The sequence below is a fragment of the Phyllobates terribilis genome, unplaced genomic scaffold, assembly GCF_046119375.1.
Source record: "Phyllobates terribilis strain yellow unplaced genomic scaffold, ASM4611937v1 Scaffold_4__5_contigs__length_816908805, whole genome shotgun sequence".
NCBI lineage: Eukaryota > Metazoa > Chordata > Amphibia > Anura > Dendrobatidae > Phyllobates > Phyllobates terribilis.
Window position 1 is genome coordinate 132,066,220 of NW_027362764.1, and position 16,661 is coordinate 132,082,880.

General features: G+C 46.6%; 1 protein-coding gene across 12 annotated transcripts in view; it reads right to left on the reverse strand.

The window, feature by feature from the left end:
- Positions 1-16,661, reverse strand: part of LOC141265097 (sodium channel protein type 5 subunit alpha-like) — a 558,194-nt gene that overhangs the window by 502,786 nt on the left and 38,747 nt on the right. The window contains exon 1 of one of the 12 annotated variants that reach the window (XM_073677739.1): positions 16,330-16,544. The exons of the other annotated variants lie outside the window; for them this stretch is intronic. The gene's annotated coding sequence lies outside the window, so the exon portion shown is untranslated. Of the gene's footprint in view, positions 1-16,329; positions 16,545-16,661 lie in introns of those variants that run through there. 12 annotated transcript variants of the gene reach the window in all.

The following is a 16,661-nucleotide window of genomic DNA, read 5'->3' on the forward strand; positions in this document are numbered from 1 at the left end:
AGTATTCAGACCCTTTGCTTAGACACTCATATTTAAGTCACATGTCCATTTCCTTGTGATCCTCCTTGAGATGGTTATACTCCTTCATTGGAGTCCAGCTGTGTTTAATTAAACTGATTGGACTTGATTTGGAAAGGCACACACCTGTCTATATAAGACCTCACAGCTCACAGTGCATGTCAGACCAAATAAGAATCATGAGCGCAAAGGAACGGCCCAAGGAGCTCAGAGACAGAATTGTAGCAAGGCACAGATCTGACCAAGGTTACAAAAGAATTTCTGCATTATTCAAGGTTCCTAAGAGCACAGTGGCCTCCATAATCCTTAAATGGAAGAAGTTTGGGACCACCAGAAGTCTTCCTAGACCTGGCCGTCCAGCCAAACTGATCAATCGTGGTGAGAGAGGTAAAGAAGAACCCCAAGATCACTGTGGCTGAGCTCCAGAGATGCAGAAGGGAGATTGGAGAGCGTTCCACAAAGTCAACTATCACTGCAGCCCTCCACCAGTAGGGCTTTTATGGCAGAGTGGCCCGACGGAAGCTTCTTCTCAGTGCAAGACATATGAAAGCCCGCAAAGAGTTTGCTCAAAAACACATGAAGGACTCCCAGACTATGAGAAATAAGATTCTCTGGTCTGATGAGACAAAGATAGAACTTTTTGGTGATAATTCTAAGTGGTATGTGTGGAGAAAACCAGGCACTGCTCATCACCTGTCCAATACAATCCCAACAGTGAAACATGGTAGTGATAGCATCATGTTATGGGGCTGTTTTTCAGCTGCAGGGACAGGACAACTGGTTGCAATTGAAGGAAACATGAATGCGGCCAAGTACAGAGATATCCTGGATGAAAACCTCTTCCAGAGGGCTTGGACCTCAGACTTGGCCAAAGGTTCACCTTCCAACAAGACAATGACCCTAAGCACACCGCTAAAATAAAAAAGGAGTGGCTTCAGAACAACTCTGTGACCCTTCATGACTGGCCCAGCCAGAGCCCTGGCCTAAACCCAATTGAGCATCTCTGGAGAGACCTGAAAATGGCTGTCCATCAATGTTCACCATCCAACCTGACGGAACTGGAGAGGATCTGCAAGGAAGAATGGTAGAGAATCCCCAAATCCAGGTGTGAAAAACTTGTTGCATAATTCCCAAGAAGACTCATGGCTGTACTAGCTCAAAAGGGTGCTTCTACTCAATACTGAGCAAAGGGTCCGAATACTTATGACCATGTGATATTTCAGTTTTTCTTTTTTAATAAAATTGCAAAAATTTCTACATTTTTTTTTTCAGTCAAGATGGGGTGCAGAGTGCACTTTAATGAGAAAAAAAAATGAACTTTTTAGAATTTACCAAATGGCTGCAATGAAACAAAGAGTGAAAAATTTAAAGGGGTCTGAATATTTTCCGTACCCACTGTACATATTGCACAGTGACAAGAATCACATTACTTCTGATCAGAGCAGGGACTTGCTCAGCCCTTGAAATGGGTGTCACTGATGACACTTCATTTCAGGGAGGGGGCAAAGACTGCTACAATGGCCATAGCCTCTGCCCCCTGATGACACTTTGGTTGAGTATCCCAGCATGCACTGAGATATTCAAACGAAGCGTCATCAAAAAAGGAAGTAGTAAAAAGAAAAAAAAAGAAAATAGTGAAGCTAGGGAATGCTAGGGAATTTTTAATTAAAGTATATTAGAAAATAGATTATATTATCGCATTAAATAGATAGGCATTTAGGATGCAAATTAAATTGTGTTTCTGACCACCCCTTTAAAGTTAAAGAATCCTTTTAATAAAATGGGATTGAGCAAAGTAGAAAAACCCTTTAAGAACTGATTGGTAACTGGATTTCAAGCAGTAATATACTATTTTCTATGTTCCCCAATGTAAAACAATTACAATAAGTGAAACAGCAAAAAATATGATAAATATAGATGTTATTTGCTGAACGCTGGTGGACAGCTGACATTTTTGCTCTATGGAAAATCATTCTGTAACACCAGCACAAGCAAAAACTAGCAAGGTTAAATGCAATAAAATCCAGGAGACAATGGGAAGGATTACTATTAAATTTGATTTTTCATCAAGTTTCTAAATGGGCTCGACATCTTTTAATTAACCTTTATTCTTTCCTTTGTGCCCCGTCAGTATGTTTTATGGAGTACCCAATGTACTTTGGCTGGTCCATTTTAAGAATAAGTATTAATATACCTCTTGGCGTCTCTGGGAAGGGAACCTGTCAGGATAATTTACATATGGGAGTAGGGGTATGGCAGAATAGTCGTTTGTTCCCCAACTTAAAAAAAACAGTGCAAGGACATTGACACGCCGCCAATGTACTTCTAGCCTTATCTTTTTATGGCATCAACACTAGATTTATAATGACTGGTACATCGGATCTCTAGAAGACAGATATCAGCGTTATTAAAGGGACAAGGGCCTATACAGCCATACCACTACTTCTATATGTGAACCATTACTGACAGGATCCTTTTAAATGGAAACGGATGAGAATGATTTCCAGAGAATTCTTTAGCAACAGTCACAAATAAAGTTAGGATGTGCAATATAAGTCATTACACTAATGTACAGTATAGACCAAAAGTTTGGACACAACTTCTCATTTAAAGATTTTTCTGTATTTTCATGACTATGAAAATTGTACATTCACACTGAAGGCATCAAAACTATGAATTAACACATGTGGAATTATATACTTAACCAAAAAGTGTGAAACAACTGAAAATATGTCTTATATTCTAGGTTCTTCAAAGTAGCCACCTTTTGCTTTGATGACTGCTTTGCACACTCTTGGCATTCTCTTGATGAGCTTCAAGAGGTAGTCACCAGAAATGGTCTTCCAACAATCTTGAAGGAGTTCCCAGAGATGCTTAGCACTTGTTGGCCCTTTTGCCTTCACTCTGCGGTCCAGCTCACCCCAAACCATCTCGATTGGGTTCAGGTCTGGTGACTGTGGAGGCCAGGTCATCTGGCGTAGCACACCATCACTCTCCTTGGTCAAATAGCTCTTACACAGCCTGGAGGTGTGTTTGGGGTCATTGTCCTGTTGAAAAATAAATGATGGTCCAACTAAACGCAAACCGGATGGAATAGCATGCCGCTGCAAGATGCTGTGGTAGCCATGCTGGTTCAGTATGCCTTCAATTTTGAATAAATCCCCAACAGTGTCACCAGCAAAGCACCCCCACACCATCACACCTCCTCCTCCATGCTTCACGGTGGGAACCAGGCATGTAGAGTCCATCCGTTCACCTTTTTTGCGTCGCATAAAGACACAGTGGTTGGAACCAAAGATCTCAAATTTGGACTCATCAGACCAAAGCACAGATTTCCACTGGTCTAATGTCCATTCCTTGTGTTCTTTAGCCCAAACAAGTCTCTTCTGCTTGTTGCCTGTCCGTAGCAGTGGTTTCCTAGCAGCTATTTTACCATGAAGTCCTGCTGCACAAAGTCTCCTCTTAAGAGTTGTTGAAGAGATGTGTCTGCTGCTAGAACTCTGTGTGGCATTGACCTGGTCTCTAATCTGAGCTGCTGTTAACCTGCAATTTCTGAGGCTGGTGACTCGGATAAACTTATCCTCAGAAGCAGAGGCGAGTCTTGGTCTTCCTTTCCTGGGGCGGTCCTCATGTGAGCCAGTTTCTTTGTAGCGCTTGATGGTTTTCACAACTGCACTTGGGGACACTTTTAAAGTTTGACCAATTTTTCGGACTGACTGACCTTCATTTCTTAAAGTAATGATGGCCACTCGTTTTTCTTTATTTGGCTGCTTTTTTCATGCCATAATAAAAATTCTAACAGTCTATTCAGTAGGACTATCAGTTGTGTATCCACCTGACTTCTGCACAACACAACTGATGGTCCCAACCCCATTTATAAGGCAAGAAATCCCACTTATTAAACCTGACAGGGCACAACTGTGAAGTGAAAACCATTTCCGGTGACTACCTCTTGAAGCTCATCAAGAGAATGCCAAGAGTGTGCAAAGCAGTCATCAAAGCAAAAGGTGGCTACTTTGAAGAACCTAGAATATAAGACATATTTTCAGTTGTTTCACACTTTTTGGTTAAGTATATAATTCCACATGTGTTAATTCATAGTTTTGATGCCTTCAGTGTGAATGTACAATTTTCAAAGTCATGAAAATACAGAAAAATCTTTAAATGAGGTGTGTCCAAACTTTTGGTCTGTACTGTATATATTAAGTGTTTATGTGTATATATACACTGCTCAAAAAAATATAGGGAACACTTAAACAACAGAATATAACTCCAAGTAAATCAAACTTCTGTGAAATCAAACTGTCCACTTAGGAAGCAACACTGATTGACAATCAATTTCACATGCTGTTGTGCAAATGGAATAGACAATAGATGGAAATTATTGGCAATTATCAAGACACACTCAATAAAGGAGTGGTTCTGCAGGTGGGGACCACAGACCACATCTCTGTACCAATGCTTTCTGGCTGATGTTTTGGTCACTTTTGAATGTTGGTTGTGCTTTCACACTCGTGGTAGCATGAGATGGACTCTACAACCCACAGAAGTTGCTCAGGTAGTGCAGCTCATCCAGGATGGCACATCAATGCGAGCTGTCGCAAGAAGGTTTGCTGTGTCTGTCAGCGTAGTGTCCAGAGGCTGGAGGCGCAACCAGGAGACAGGCCAGTAAACCAGCAGACGTGGAGGGGGCCGTAGGAGGGCAACAACCCAGCAGCAGGACCACTACCTCTGTCTTTGTGCAAGGAGGAACAGGAGGAGCACTGCCAGAGCCCTGCAAAATGACCTCCAGCAGGCCACAAATGTGCATGTGTCTGCACAAACGGTTAGAAACCGACTCCATGAGGGTGGTATGAGGGCCCGACGTCCACAGATGGGGGTTGTGCTCACAGTCCAACACCGTGCAGGACGCTTGGCATTTGCCACAGAATACCAGGATTGGCAAAGTCGCCACTGGCGCCCTGTGCTCTTCACAGATGAAAGCGGGTTCACACTGAGCACATGTGACAGACGTCAAAGAGTCTGGAGACGCCGTGGAGAGCGATCTGCTGCCTGTAACATCCTTCAGCATGACCGGTTTGGCAGTGGGTCAGTAATGGTGTGGGGTGGCATTTCTTTGGAGGGCCGCACAGCCCTCCATGTGCTCGCCAGAGGTAGCCTGACTGCCATTAGGTACCGAGATGAGATCCTCAGACCCCTTGTGAGACCATATGCAGGTGCGATTGGCCCTGGGTTCCTCCTAATGCAGGACAATGCCAGACATCATGTGGCTGGAGTGTGTCAGCAGTTCCTGCATTGAAGCTATGGACTGGCCCGCCCGTTCCCCAGACCTGAATCCGTGAGCACATCTGGGACATCATGTCTCGCTCCATCCACCAACGTCACGTTGCACCACAGACTGTCTAGGAGTTGGCGGATGCTTTAGTCCAGGTCTGAGAGGAGATCCCACAGGAGACCATCCGCAACCTCATCAAGAGCATGCCCAGGTGTTGTAGGGAGGTCATACAGGCACGTGGAGGCCACGCACAATACAGAGCCTCATTTTGACTTGTTTTAAGGACATTATGTAACACAGGTACTTTAGATGCAGTGACACAGAAACACAGAGCAGCCAGCACAGGGTTAATAAACAGGGGGGATTTATTGTAAAAGGGTCAATCTCCACGCAGGGAGTAACAGGGGACATATGGGGAAATATGGGGACAACAAGGGGAGTAGCAGGTAACAGACCATAAACGACAATTCACAGTTTGTCTGGATGTAGCAGAGTCGACACGGTTGTAAATGGCAGTTTTACACTTAGCTGACTCTTGTTACCCACAAGGCAGTTGCCGGCTGATGCCGGTGTTGTTTTGTTCTGGCTTCTCCGCCTAAATAATGCTCCGTCTTCTGGCGGTAGCGGGCGGTTTCAGGCTTGACCCACTGAGCCCCTAGTCCATAAGACTGCACCTCACTTGCTCGGCTCCACGTCTTCTGGCGGAAGCGGGCGGTCTCCGGTTTGACCCGCTGAGCCCCTAGTCGATAACACTGCACCTCACTTGCTCGGCTCCACGGACCCTGCGTCTCCTCTCCCTCCTGTGGGGCTTGACTCCAACTGTCAACTTCCTGCTTTCCCACGCAAACATCCTTTTTCTCCCTCTTTCTAGACATGCTTCCAGCTCCCCAGTCACCTGACCACTGAGTTCTCGCTCTGAATACGCCCCCAGCTTCCCAGTCACCTGACTCCTGTGCTCGCAGTCTGTCTTCCCCCTGCAACCGGAGGCACGGCCCCGGCAGTTCCAGATCCCTTGTTCTGAAAGTACTTACACCCGGGCTTCCCCCTTACACCCCCGCTCTCCTTTAACTCGCCATTCCACGGGCGAGAGTTCCATCACCAAACGTTCACATTCTTGGACTTCCTGGATGGTACGTTGCCATATAAACTGATCTTGTTCGTAACGTGAGGAGGCACTTCTGCTGTTGTCCGTTCTGACCTGCGTAACTCAGTTTGACCGATGGGGGGTGCAGGGACACTTGGATTCCCAATCTCCGCTTGCCCGGTGGCTTCAACCGATGCTGTTCCCTCGCCGCCTGCACTGGGGACTGCAGGTAATCGAGTGCTGGGGCTCGGAGGTAGAATCAACAATTCTTCTTCATCCACATCGTGGCTTGGGGCAACTGTAACAGGACCCTCTCTAGAAGCAGGTGATCCTTCTTCATCTTCGTCATCTTTAGACAGACAGGGCCGCAGCATACTACGATGAACCACTCTGGTAGGGGCTCCTTCAGCCCCCTCGGGTTGAACTTCACACACAGGTCCTTCAGCGCCAACCCTGCACTTCACTCGGTGCGGGGTCCGTTCCCACCGCCTACTCAATTTGCCTCGGGGCCGCCTGTCTCGAACCAACACCCACTCCCCGGGCCTCAGAGCTGTCCCTCGAAGAGGCAATGTCTCATGATGTTTGAGCTCCCGAAACTTTTGTTATACCAACCATCGGAGGGTCTGCAGTCGATGCCGGTGTTCCCGGACCCAGGAAGACATCCCCGTCCGTGGGTAGTCCTCCTTAGGGTCTAGCTCTAACTAGGTAATCTCTCGCCCCTTTCGCCTGAACAGTAAGGTATAAGGAGTGAACCTCGTCGTACTGTTCACTCGATTGTTGTAGACCCACACCAGCTCGGCCACAAACTTAGGCCATCGTACCTTCCGATCTTCCTCCAAAGTGCGGAGCATTTGGATCAGTGTCCGATTAAAGCGTTCACAGACCCCATTTCATTGAGGGTGGTAAGGAGTAGTCCGTGACTTCTCAATCCTGTACAACCGGTGCAGCTCTTCCATCACCCGGCCCTGGAAGCAGGCGCCTGGATCGGAATGGATCCTCTTTGGGCAGCCATACACCCGAATGAAGTCTCGGCAGATGGCCTGCGCAGCAGATTCGGCGGTCTGGTCTCTGGTCGGGGTCACCACCGCAAACTTTGTGAAGTGGTCTGTCATCGCTAGACAATGTTCATACCCGAGATGCGCCGGTCCAACAGTCAAATAGTCGATCATCAGCACCTCCAAGGGGGCAGAAGTCACAATGGTTTGTATGGGGACCTGCTGCTCCGGGGGCTTAACCAGCTCACAGCACCGACATCTTCGACAAGTGTCTTCTATTGTTGCTCGGTGATACACCAGCCTCTGCAACCACAGAAATGTCTTCTCTGGTCCGAAGTGAGCCCCTCGTTCATGAGCCTCCTTAGCCACTACTCTGACCAACTTCTCTGGGATCACCACTTGCCAAGTGATCTCTAACTCTCGCAGTAGCTGTACCCGTCGATACAGCAGCCCGTCTCGCAAACAAAGTCTCTCCCATTGTCCCAGCATTTTCAAAGCCCCCAGGGACAGGGTACTCCTCTCCTTTTGACTGGGGACCTGTCTCAAACCCACCCATTGACGTAATTGGGCGACTTCTTTGTCAGTCTGTTGAAGTCGGACCCAGTCGTCTCTTGGCAGCCCTAGCACTTGTTCTTCTGACGTCTCTCCGATCTGTCCCTGTGCCGCGACCAGCAGTCCCACGAAACTTCGGAAGCTAGGGACCTCATCCGCCTCCAAATCTTCATCGCGGTCATGATCAGGCCTTTCATATGTCACTCTGGAGAGGGCGTCGGCGTGAGTATTCTCTGCCTTAGACCGGTAGGCGATCTTATACCGGTACCTGGCCATGCGGGCCACCCATCACTGCTCCAGGGCCCCTAATTTCGCATTCTCCAGGTGAGCCAGCGGGTTGTTATCTGTTCTCACCAGTACTTCAGACCCGGACAAATACTCTGCAAGTTTTTTGGTCATTGCCCAAACCAGAGCCAGCAACTCTAATTTGAAAGAGCTATAATTATCTGGTTTCCTCTCAGAGTCGTAAAGGCAGCGACTGGCGTATGCAGTCACGCGCTCTTTCTCCTCCTGTACTTGGGATAACACGGCTCCCAGACCATGTAGGCTCCCATCAGTGTGGAGTATGAATGGTTGGGAGAAATCCGCATAGGCAAGTATTGGGGCCTCGGTTAGGGCCATTTTTAGGGCACAGAAGGCCTCTTCCTGGCTGCTTCCCCACCGAATCGCCTGATTCTTGGAGCCCGCCGGCACTCCTTTAAGTAGCTCTAGCAATGGTTTGGCTATGTGGGTGAAGTTCTTCACGAATCTTCGGTAGTACCCAGCAAGTCCCTGGAAGGCCCGAACATCCTTCACTGTCTTCGGGGTAGGCCACTCCTCTACGGCGGCCTCCTTTTCCCGGGTGGGCCTGACTCCTTCACCGGACACAGTATGACCGAGATATTCGATCTGTTTGCGGAACAGGTGGCACTTCTGGGGCTTCACCTTTAGGCCATGACTCTGTAGGCGACTCAGTACTTGCTCCAGTCGCTGTAGGTGCTCCTCGAAGGTGGCGGCATAGACAGTTATGTCATCAAGATAAATCAGTGTCGCCTCGAAGTTCAAATCGCCCAGGCACCTCTCCATCAGACGCTGGAATGTCCCAGGGGCGTTAGTCAGGCCGAAGGGCATCCGATTGAACTCGAACAGTCCCATGGGTAATATGAACGCCGTCTTCGCACGGTCATGTTCGGTCACGGGCACTTGCAAATACCCGCTGGCCAGATCCAAGGATGAAAAGTATCTTGCCTTCCCTAAGAGCGACAGGGACTCTTTGATTCGGGGTAGTGGGTAAGAGTCTAGTACTGTACAGGCATTCAGTCATCTATAGTCCACACAGAACCGCAGGGTCCCATCTTTCTTCCTGACCAGGACAATCAGGGCTGCCCACGGACTCTGACTCTCCCGTATCACACCATTCTGTAACATATGGGCTAGCATTTCATTAACCTCTTTATACATCTGGGGAGGTATCTGCCGGTATCTCTCCCACACTGGGGCAGCGCTCCCCGTGGGAATCTCGTCGGTAATGGCTTCGGTGCAACCAAAATCATCCTCATGGTGAGCAAAGACTTCCTGGTATCGCTTCAGTACCTCCTCAACCTGCTGCACCTGTCGAGGTGAAAGTCCCGTCAATTCAGCCCACATTTGTTCTAGGATTCTTCGTCCCCCCTTCGCACTAGCACGGTGGGATTCCGGCGGCACGGTGACCGCCAGAGTCCAGGGGTCTCCTCGTACAGCGGACAGCTGTACCACATCAAGTCGCACCAACTTCTCTGGCATTCCCAGAATCTGGGCTATTTCCACCCTGGGAGGGAGTGTGAGATCACCTTTGCCAAGATTAACACATCGCACTATAACATTGCCACCATGGACGGTGGTCAGTGTCCGAGCCACCAGGAGTCCAGGGGGTACTTTGTCCGTTGATGTTGATTCTATCTGAACTTCGACCCCCTCAAGAGGTGTGCAAGCCCGTGCGGGTAACGTGAGTACAGTTTGTTCTGGCGGTAAGGTGAGCGCCGTAGCTGCTGGTACTATTATTTTCCCCAGGACCTTCCCTTCACTCGATGTCTCCTGATCCTGGGCTGCTCAGATTAATTGTTGAAAAACCCTCCTTTGGGGGGTTCGTGGGTCCCACGGTCTAGAGGAATCTCCTTCGGCTCACTAATCAGGATTTGCCCGATCTCTTTCAGCACATTCATTCCGAGGGTCACCGGGGGTCCACTTCCGGTTTCCCCTGCGACCAAGACGACCCTTTTTTTTCCCACATCTTTTCCATACACTCGGATCTTCATCCATAACACCCCTGCGACCGGGATGGGTAATTGATTAGTTGCCGTGAGTCTAATTACTTGTCCCCATTAAGGCCGCACTACCTCTGGAAATCACTGTTGAAAGTAGGCTTCTGTCATCGTAGTCACCTGGGATCCCGTGTCAATCAGGCAGTGAACAGCCCGACCGCTTATTTCGGCCCACACAGTTGGGCTGGTGGAAACTAGGTCCTTGGGACTTCCTCTTTTTCTTTCCCCTTCCTTAGGCTCCGGGCTGTGTCCCCCAAACACGGAGCCAGTTAGTTTAATGGCTGCAGAGACAGGGGCCGCCCTCGGCTTGCACAGCCCCTGGCGTAATGTCCTGCACCTCCGCACTTCCAGCAGGTCGTGTCTCTGTCTGTGTAGGGCTGCCTCACTTCTCTAAGGAACTCTTCTGCAGGGCGGGGCCTGAATTCAATTCTTTCCCTAACTGGGGCAATCGATCCAGGTATCTCTGGTGTCGGTGCAGGGGTCTTCTTGAGACTGGACCATTCACCCTGCATCTCCTGTATCTTCTTTCGTATCTCTCGAGCCCATTCCGGTTCAGCTGCAGAAGTGGGTGGGTACCTCATTACTCTGGACCATCCCTGCCAGGGCCGTCACCCCCATTTCCTGCACTCTCACACGTGCCTCCGCCCCCACTTCTAGAAAAGTCATACGTGGGTTAGCGAGCAGGCGCTCCCACAAGGCCTGCTTCAGCTGCACATCCCTGAGGCCTGCCACAAATTGGTCCCTTAAGATCACGTCAGGCGGGCCCATTCCCAAATTCCCCATGTCGTCTTTTCTAGTGATATAGGCATGCACCCTCTGTAATGCATTAACATACTGCGTCACAGTCTCCCCCTCCTGCTGCACTTGGTGAAACAGCCATATCCTCAGCTCGCCTACATTGGTGGGATCCCCATGCATCTCCTCCAATATCCGCACCACTTTTTCTACAGTATCCCGGTCATAGGGAGGGCGGTACATCACGGAGTGCTGGGCCTCGCCATCCAGGGCCAGTAGGGCTATTTCAGCTTGCATAGCTGGGGTCATCGGATGCATACGTAACATACTCCTAACTCTCTCAACCCAGTCCCACAGTATCATATTGTCCCCGGTGAACTTTGGGAGATTGCTGAGCATGGCCCCCAGCAGCAAGCTAGATCTAGGGGCTCTCATGAGGGACTGATCTGCAGTGTCTGTGCCTAAAGATGGCATCCTGCCGACTACGCCAAATGTAACACAGGTACTTTAGATGCAGTGACACAGAAACACAGAGCAGCCAGTACAGGGTTAATAAACAGGGGGGATTTATTGTAACAGGGTCAATCTCCACTCAGGGAGTAACAGGGGAAATATGGGGACAACAAGGGGAGTAGTAGGTAACAAACTATAAACAACAATTCACAGTTTGTCTGGATGTAGCAGAGTCCACACGGTTGTAATCGGCAGTTTTACACTTAGATGACTCTTGCTCCCCACAAGGCAGTTGCCGGCTGATGCCGGTGTTGTTTTCTTCTGGCTTCCCCGCCTAAACAATGCTCCGTCTTCTGGTGGCAGTGGGTGGTCTCCGGTTTGACCCACTGAGCCCCTAGTCCATAACACTGCACCTCACTTGCTTGGCTCCACGGACCCGGTGTCTCTTCTCCCTCTAGCGGGGCTTGACTCCAACTGTCAACTCCCTGCTTTCCCACGCAAACCTCCTTTTTCTCCCTCTTCCTAGACACGCTTCCAGCTCCCCGGTCACCTGACCCCTGAGCTCTCGCTCTGAACACGCCCCCCAGCTTCCCGGTCACCTGACTCCTGTGCTTGCAGTCTGTCTTCCCCCTGCAACCAGAGGCACGGCCCCGGCAGTTCCGGATCCCTTGTTCTGAAAGTACTTACACCCTGGTCTTCCCCCTTGCAATTACATCAAAGTTGGATCAGCATGTAGTGTGTTTTTCCACTTTAAATTTTGGGGGTGACTCCAAATCCAGGCCTCCATTGGTTAATAAATTTGATTTCCATTGATGATTTTTGTGTGATTTTGTTGTCAGCACATTCAACTTTGTACAAAACAAAGTATTCAATGAGAATATTTCATTCATTCAGATCTAGGATGTGTTATTTGAGTGTTCCCTTTATTTTTTTGAGCAGTGTATATATGTATATACATACATACATATTATTGCACCAGGAGAAATTTGCAATTAATTAAGGATACCCTGTAAGGAATTCTCAGGCATAACGACTTGTCCAGGAATGATGATTCACATGACACATGATATCCTGTCAATCCCGACAGCTCCCTCAGACACCCTGTAATGTCAGCACTCAGTAACACAGGACACTTCCTTTGATACGATATCACGTCCTTCAGACATGGTCCAATGCCAAACAAATGCTCAGAACGTGTATAAGACACAAGACCTAGAGACATCCACTGTGATTGCTCAAGATCGTCATTTGGCTGAGAGCGCCTATAATGTGCAGAACGTATTATTTCAGTAGTTGTTTGGAATAGATGCATCATATTATTTATTATGCAGAGCAATAGTTCAAGTAGAAATCATCTTCTAATAAAGTGATTTATTATACACTTATAAAAGTATTAAACAGTCTTGTAGCAGCAGTAACGCAGTAGAACAGAGCCTGTCAGAGTTTTACTGATGCAGCAGCAATGGGTTTGTCGGTATAAAGGACCCTTCAGACAGACCGATCACAGTCGGTTAATGATCGCCAATCAACTACTTACAACTTAATTGGAGCTTGTTTATAGGCCTATTTACATGGGGGGGATATGCTGCCCATGAAGATAATTTTTAGGCAGCATGAACGATCTAATCACCTGACGAACTGATGTGTTGCTTGTCCGTTGGGAAATGGCCGGAATTTTTTCAAGTGCCGATAACCATAAACAAGCGTTCTTAACTTATGAATGCTCTTTCAGCGATTCTCTACCCATCTAAATGAAACATAACGTGTTATCTGTAGTTTGACAGAACAGTAAACCAATGGTGAGTTGTTAACAGATAAACCAACTGTGAGTTATCAGCTGGTAAACCAACTGTGAGTTATCAGCAGGTAAACCAACTGTGAGTTATCAGCAGGTAAACCAACTATAAGTTATCAGCAGGTAAACCAACTGTGAGTTATCAACAGGTAAACCAACTGTGAGGTATCAGAAGGTAAAGTAAACCAACTGTGAGTTATCAACAGGTAAACCAACTGTGAGGTATCAACAGGTAAACCAGCTGTGAGGTATCAACAGGTAAACCAGCTGTGAGGTATCAACAGGTAAACCAGCTGTGAGGTATCAACAGGTAAGCAGCAGAGTAACTTTAAGTCTGTGTGCGCACGTTGCATTGTTGATATGTATTTTCAGTGCAGATTTGTCACAAAACCTGAAGGGTTTCCTGATGCCAGCAAAGTGAATGAGGACAATTGGCGGCTCCACCGACATTTATACTTTCTCATTTAGCGTCCCTGCACTTTTCTGATAGATTTTGGGAGAATGCCATACTGCATCTCCTCTGCTAGACACATGGAGAAAATAGCCATAATACATAATGGCACGATAGTCTTTAGACTTCAGTGAGAAGGGTACAAAGAATGGGCAGCATCATTCACAAAACTAATAGTTATAATTTGAAAGCAAACAAAACTTTCAATTCCAAGCAGGTCCCTATATTCAGTGATTAATTATGCTCATGGCTGCCCCAGCAGATGTCTCTCTTTGCCTAGGAAGTATTTAAAAGAGTAGTTGTCATTTTAATTTCTACAACTATTTTCTAACTCAATATTACATATGGAAATAACCAACTTTGTAATATATCTTATCAGAAAATATGTTCTTCTCTATCCTCCTGGATTCATCTTTTATTTTCAATTCATGGGTAAAATCTGTATTCAGTGAAAACAGACTTTCTCATTACTAAGATAGGTGATGACAGATGGTGCTTATAAGATTCTATGGAAAGGGGAGGGGGAGGAGGAGATAGAGGCAGAAAAAGACATTCTGCTGAAACTTCTCCTTAAAGGGAATTTGTCAGCAAGTTTTGTTATGTAATCTGAGGACAGCATGAGGTAGGGGTTAAAACATAGATTTCAGCGATGTGTCACTTAACAGGCTGTGTGCTGTTGTTTACTTACAGTGAATGTTTTATAACCAGGACATTATCATTGCTGTGACTAGCTGCCTCATGCCAAGCAGTCCGACCACACCCCCTCCTGTGATAAGCAGCTCACTGTCAATAGACAATGTACATACAGAGCCTGGTGTGGGAGGGATTAGCTTTCTCAGCTCTGCTTCCTGATACATCTAAGAACTCTGATTGTGTCACATCTGCTGAACCCAGTAAATTAAGTGATACATCGCTGGAATCAGTGTCTCTTTTCCTACATTATGCTGCTCTCAGATGAGGGAGCAAAAACCTGCTTTCACATTCCCTTTAAATGATAGTTACACTTTGACCCCCAAAAATGGATAAAGCTTTATTTCAGGCAAAAGTTCTATCCATGGAGTCAATCCCGATGAAGCTGTGATTCTGCAGCAATACATATAGGGCTATTCTTATGGCTTCCTCCTGATTCCACTACTGGGATCCTTACCCCGCGTTCTGGCTCCAGTTGACATCCATATTGAATATTGCATTATTTGCTGCATTCTCTCATTACTCTCTTTATTTCAGTTGCACATGTTTCTTATCCATTTCTCTGACAGGGATTGGGAAGAAAAGTTTGCTGAGGGTCTCAGGTTCTTGAGTACATGGTAATTGGTCCCCCCTTTTGTTGGTGAATTTCTGGCCATGGGTCCAGTTCAAACTATTGGTATGTGATGGGTTGGTATTGTGGTTTTAAGTATTTTTACGTCTATGCTGGAGTATGTTTTGCCTCCCCCCTCTCCCTTTTTATGTGTATTTTTTTAATATTTAATAAAAGTACAACTATTTTACTTGTTTGCTGTGCACAATAGTTTATTTATTGCCACGTATGAGGGCATTTATATGTCACTAAGGGTATTTAGACACAGGACTCGGACCACAAACTGAATCCAACCAAAGTTAAGTGACTTACTGAGTGGTTTACATGCAATGCGACATCTTTATCATCACCATTATGAGTATGATTAAAACATAGGAGACTAGAAGCTTATGAATTGCTGTTTGTCCCAGCAGAGATAATGGGGACAATGACAAATGCAGGTCAGATCAAACATTTACGTTTTTCTGCTCAAAATTAACGAATGTCAAGAATCAATTAATATTACATTAACTATTATTTTTCTGCACATTGACTGATGGGAGTACTAGTTAAGAGACATTAGTGGCCTTTCTCGCTAAGTGCTTCAGTACCCACAGAGCTTTCACCAAGCCCATATCCCATTATAATTTATCTGAGGTCACGATGAGGTAGGGTCAGGTATGAAAACGTCAACCACACTCAACTCTCGCTGGATCCACAAATGACCTGCTAGGCTTCCTTTCAATGTTTGAGTTACTAAAAGTGATATATCACGGCCGCCCATTGTGTTTTTCCATGTGATACCGACGGCGTAAATAATTAATAGTACAAATATCGGGCAGGAATTTCATCCCAACTGAAACATTTTGTACAAAATCCAGACTAAAGTCTAAAATTCTAGAAAAGCTTCTGTGATCAAGTTACAGTTGATGAGCTAGAAAATCAATGGACGTGAAAGGCTGAATGTCCCTTATGAGCACAGGTTTAAATCTCGCCCACCGCCCCAGAAATAAGGTCATATACAGTAGTAGCTGCTAATCAGACTAAATTCAATTATTCTCTATTAGGCAAAACAAGGTACACAGCGGAGATTCAGGAGTTGCGTTTTTTGCTAAGTGGATAAGCTGCTCCTTCCAAGACGGTCACCGGTATTATCCTCAGTGACAGCCACTTAAACTACAACCATAGAAGTAGCAGAGCTGAAAGTGTCATTTAACTCTATACTTTTTGCATCGAGTTAAGTCATATGGAAAAATGACATAACACATTGTGATATCCTGAAGAGTTGTGCCAAACGACAAACTCAGCCTTGCTACATCTGTATCCTGATCTCTGTCTCATCCACGGCCCCAAAGCCAATTCTTAATGCATTAGGCACAGTTATAAAGTAATACATTTGCTGCTCGTACTTACGCGCTGTCAGTGAGAATGAGTCTTTGGCACAAATGTTTTATGGAGTTATAGATCCACAAATATAGAGAGTTGTGTCCGAAGGCGCCTAGTAATCGGATCTACAATCATACCAATCACTGCTTATTTCCCTAGGAGAACAGGTCCGGCTGAAAGTGTCGGAACGTATCCCATTCCCTGCTGATCCCGTCACCACCTTCTGCAGGCTGAAAACAGACTGCCGATGATTCCCTGTACACACCGAATGGAGCTTCATGCAAAGGGGTGGGGATACGAAGCTTCATCTGAAATCCCAGTTTCACCCTGAACTATAGAGCTATAAAACACTCAAAACA